Source organism: Charadrius vociferus, unplaced genomic scaffold (genome assembly GCF_000708025.1).
Source record: "Charadrius vociferus isolate BGI_N301 unplaced genomic scaffold, ASM70802v2 scaffold482, whole genome shotgun sequence".
Lineage (NCBI taxonomy): Eukaryota > Metazoa > Chordata > Aves > Charadriiformes > Charadriidae > Charadrius > Charadrius vociferus.
The window spans coordinates 24,731-30,058 of NW_009647221.1; positions in this window are offsets into that span (position 1 = coordinate 24,731).

Here is a 5,328-nt window from a genome sequence, read left to right on the forward strand (position 1 = left end):
GCTGAATGTGGGGTAGGAGAGCTAATGCTGTCCAGATATGAGAAATAAATGTGACAGAATGACATGGGGTGTGAGTGGTTTGATGGACTGTAAAGTAACAGGAAGAGATTGTGTGGATAAAAAAAAAAAAAGTCGGGCGTATCACTGCTTTGAGAAAAGAAAATCATAAGAGCTTTTGATGGTCCAACAAGAGTTAGTTTTTGATAAGGATATTGCTTACTGAGATATACTATGGGGAATTCTATCACAGGTGAATTTCTTTCTTAGATACGGATAACAGCATCATTTGGGAAGGGCATATAGAGATCCAGTTGCTCTTACATACAACTGCCGTAAGCTTACCAGATAAGCACTGAATTGCTAGTAGTGTGAATTGCACACTAAGTAGTGTGAAAAATTCTGAGAAGAGCTAGTTTATTAGTCACCTTGTGATCTTGGATCACATTTTTAATTAGATTAAATAAATAGAAATAAATTAAAATTAATTAGTGATGTTAGTTGTACTGCAGTCCTGAGGGCCCTAGAAGCAAAGAAGATATGAATCTGGTTTATGCCAAAGGTAGAATCTATTTGGAATTTATATCCAAAAAGAAAGGGTCTATTGAAAAGAACTTTTATCCATCTCAAAAAGGATTTTAGGAATAAAAACTAGAAAAAGGATGGATAAGCAAAGAAAAATATCAGGGAGAGAGTGCAGCTCTAAAGTGAGAATTGACAAAATTCAGAGTTAGTTATAGGCGATTGATTTTTTTAAAGCTTCTTTGATTGTGTAAGTAAAAACAAGAATAGAATTAAGACCACTGAGTGATTAGGTTGAGGTAAAACAACCTTGGCATCATGATGCATATGATCTGTTGCAGTTTGGAGGAGGCTGCTGCAGGGGGTAGATTTAATATTAGATGCTTGAACTTGTACCACAAAGAATTACATTTTGTCCCTTAATTATTTTTTAAGAATTGGGAAGCCTATATGTGTTAAGTTTAATGCAATGCTCTTGCCACTTAATGTTGGTCAGTTCCAGTATCAGGAGACTGTTAAAGAAATGCTCCAATGGACAGTCATTTACTCATAGAGGAAGTGGGCTAACTTTTCTTTTATATACACGTTCTATTTACTATTGTTATCTCTATCTTCTAAAATATACAGTATCTTTTTATGCAGACAGCTATAACTATAAAAGTTTAAACTATCAGGATTCTCAGCTCCAAGTACCTGTTACGTGTGTGTATATATATTTATATATATTTTTTAGACATGCACTTACATATGTGTGTTTGATGTATATACCTAGGCAAATTCTGACTTTGTGTCAGGGAAAGATTTCACGATCCTCCCACCTGCCCAGGTGTTGCATGCTGGGGTCATGGGAAGTGCTTGGCAAGTGCTTAACGTTACAGGGAAGCGTCGCTACAGCCACATTCATGCTGGAATGGTGCTAGACATCGTCTTGAAAAAGACTCTTGTCTTGGTGACCCAAAGTGTAGCCCTCTTAGTTGTAAGCAGGAGCCTCTATCATGGACCAAGGCTCCGATGTGCAAAAAAACTGTGCTAAACTGAAATAAGCAAGGAATGTAAAAAAGAAAGTCAGGTGTGGTTTATGCTTATGTTTAGGTTTTTTATTAAGGCTCAGAGTGTTTTAGAAGAGATATTTTATAAATTAAAGCTTTTCATCTAAATGAGGCTAGTATGACCTTCCTTGGACATCTAAAGAAGTGATTAAAGGTTAGAACTTCAGAAGCTGTGAATATTTCTTCTTTAATTGCTAGAGTAGACTGTGAGGTCAAAGACCCAACAGCTAGACCTGATATATGGCTCAACATTTGACTGGATCAGGTAACTGCAGACTGCTAATAATTTAGGCTAGGTCAGATCTACTTAGGGGGGCATAACAAAAAGAATACGTTTGTGTGCTGTTTTTCTGTTAATGCAATGTAGTATTTATGGTTACATAATAACAGAACAGTTCTTTCCAGACATGCTGTTCCTATGGCATTGAACTGATGTCCAGTCAGGCTCCCACATGCAGGTGGAATGCCACCTAACATCTGAAGCTTGTACATGGTTTATCCTGAACAACTTTATGACCTGTTAGAGTTTCTTAAATTCTTAAAGCTTTCATATTTTCTGTACTAAGATTCTTTAAGTTTATAAAAATACAATAGCTTTTTCTTTCACATAGTTATTGCATTATTTTGAATTATTTTTCTCTGTTACGTGGTTAATATTTTTAATAAAGTTCTTTTAAAACCAAATCTTTGGAATACTTTTGTTTCCCTAAAGCTGGTTCCTTGAACTCTCATGTTGGAAAGTCAAAATGAAGAATAAGTATAAGTTTCAATTCTACCAAATCAATTATACGGTAAATTAAATTTTATGTAGCATTTAAAATAGACAAGAGCTAACAGTTGCATCAGTTGTATTTTATGTTTGTGTGTATGTATGGATTACAGGAACTGAAGTATGCTTAGAGTTTGGCTAACAATTCAGCAAAGAAAAAACTTCTCAATTTAATTTTTTTTAAATCTTGGATTAACCACATAAAAAATGTGAACAGATTTTTTTTTTTCAGCATCTCAGGTTAGATTTAGATTACAACAGATTACATTAAGTTAGATTTAGATACAGGAGTGACATCCTGTTCCCAAGAGACTGTCTAACAAAACGTTTGATTATTTTAATACACTTCAAGGTCTGGAGATAATGCTCATTATATTTTATTTTTTTTTACTGCAGAAGTAAACCACTAGTTATGTGAAAATGACTGCAGCATTATAATGCTTTTCAGCTTTGAAAGTATTTCTTACATTGCTTCAATGATCTGAAACGCTTGATTGCCTTCAAAAGGTATTTTTACATTCGTAGAAAGAAGTGTAAACATTTTTAAGTGAAAATATTTTTTGATTGGCACCTCCTTATCAGGCTTTTGTAGGTGCTGACCTTGGCATTTCAGTAAGTCTGTTAGAGGCATAATTTTAGTGTAAACTTCATTACTATTTTCTAGCCTCTGTATTTCTGGCTTTCATTAGTTTGTTATATAGTTTATCTTGTTAGTTGCTTTATTAAAATCTTTTTTTTTTTTTTTTTTTTGTAAAGTCAAGTAGTTGGATAGCCAGAGATTTGAAATTATTTTTTCAGGGTGACTGTAGGCTTTTGTAGAATGAGAAAAGAGTTTGAGATTTTTTTTCTGCTTTAAACATTGTCCCTCCGGTGGGTAATGCTGCATTTTTTCAGGCACTTCCACTCATGTTGCTCGCTGGTAAACAATATGCCATTCTATATCAATGATGATAGACAGCAGTTCTAAGGGCGGGGGGGAGGGAATTGGAATAGGAATGGGAGAAATAAAGAAACTTAATATGAGCAGTGTGTCTTACCATCATCTAGGACTTCTAAAAGTCCTAGATGATTTTATAAAAATCAAATTAGTTGAATTAGGTGCCTTCCAACCTAGACAATTCTGTGATTCTTTGATTCTATGAATTGTCTTGCTAGCCCAAAACCCCAGGGTGGGTTTTTTTGGAGGTGAGGGGAAGCTGTCCCATGAATCTACATATGATTTTTCAAAGCAATTTTGTCACTTAGGGCAGAAATTTCACACCAAACCCTAACACTTATTTTTAAACCATTGGAGAGTTGAAAAATCATGCTCTCTGTTTTCTTTCCTGTCTTCTCACTTCTTTCAAAATGTTTTTCCCTGATGTATTTGGTTTTTATTGCAGCGGTAGTGAACCTGTAATGATGGCTAAGCACGGGTGACAGAACAGTATTCCCACTATCTTCCTTGCTTTTCCTGTGCCTGTGTTTTCTTTTGTGTGTTGTTTGCATTTTATCTTTCACTGCTTTCATTCTTGGCAACCAATTTCTTTTTGGGGGTGATGGTGTTACTGAAAAAAAAGGCCTTTGTGAATAGGTTTCAAGCATCTAGCTCCAATAGAGCATACTGCATGTGTAGACCAACCTCTGAAAACTTGCTGGAGGTCCATCCCTGGAGCCAACAAGTGGAATTGGATGACATGCCAAAAGAGAGGTGGCGTCTGACAAGGTGCTTTTGGCTAAAGTTTTATCTCTGGAGATTGAGACAATAAAGCTGTCTTATCTCAGATAATTTCAATTAGAAATTTCTGTAGCAGTTACCTACCTTGCAAGGTCAAGGGTGCCAGTTTTTCAGACTAAATACTCCAGTCTTTCAGAATTTCTTGGATCTAGCCTCTACACTGTGTGTAGATTTGCTTTTGCAGTTAGTAGGCAGCCAGTGGAGCTTGCATCAGGAGCTGAGAAGTCACAGTCTGGTGTCAAGAAGCAAGAAGGGAAGGAGAGAAGACTGTGCTTTAGTTGGGGTTAGTAGCTTTTCAAACAACCACTTACTGTTTCTCAAGGTCTGCAATTTATTGGTAATGGAAAATGCTGAATAAACGGAAGAATGAATGACAAGCTGAATTCTGTCAGTTTATTGCCAGCACTGGATGGAGTACTTTCATTGTACATTTCACTGTACATGAACGAGGAAGGTAATTTTGAAAATAGTCTTCCTAGAAAGGGAATGTTATCTGTTCAATAGAAATAACTGTTGACAATATTACTGGTCTGTCCTCTCCTACAAGATCGCCTGGACAAGTTAACATCATTTCATGACTACTCTGGTAGGAAACTGCTGAAAAATCAAGAATATCAGAGAAGGTTAGATTCCTTTCCTAAAGGTGTCAGCAAGTCTCTTTTTTTCTGTGACTTTTTCCTCCTAATTTTTCCTAAGTCTGTGGTTAGAGTCCTTGGGGAAGAAGCTCCAAACAGACCTTTGATTCAGCAGATGAGATTCATAAATGCTGAAATTAAGTGGGAGGAAATACTAAGTGGAGTTCTGAAAATTTTTGTTTGCTTGCCAAGTTCCTAGAGAGAGAATCTGCAAGAATGTTTACATTCGAATGAGTCAGTGAATCTGTTTAAATATTTAGCATTCGGTGGTCTTAGACTGTTAATAGAACTTGACTATTAGAACCAGTATTTGTGTTCTTTCACTCAGTCTTATCTGTACTGCAGAAGCACGTGTGCCTTACCCAAAGGCCTATCATGGTTGGATTGAAGCCAGGATCAGAACTTTTAAATTCCAAGACCTAAACTCAGACTGCCAGAGTGTGCTGTTCAGATTATTAATTGTACTTGGATTCCAGATAAGAGATTTGTGCAAGTTTATTATACATATTTTTGTATTAAAATGCTGTGCACTTCCTCAAGAAATGGATGTTTATAACAATGAAGTTTTCTCCTTTAGATTTGTACTTTTAAAATTTTTTGGAAACACAGCTAGTGAAAATGTATATGAAGTATTAATAC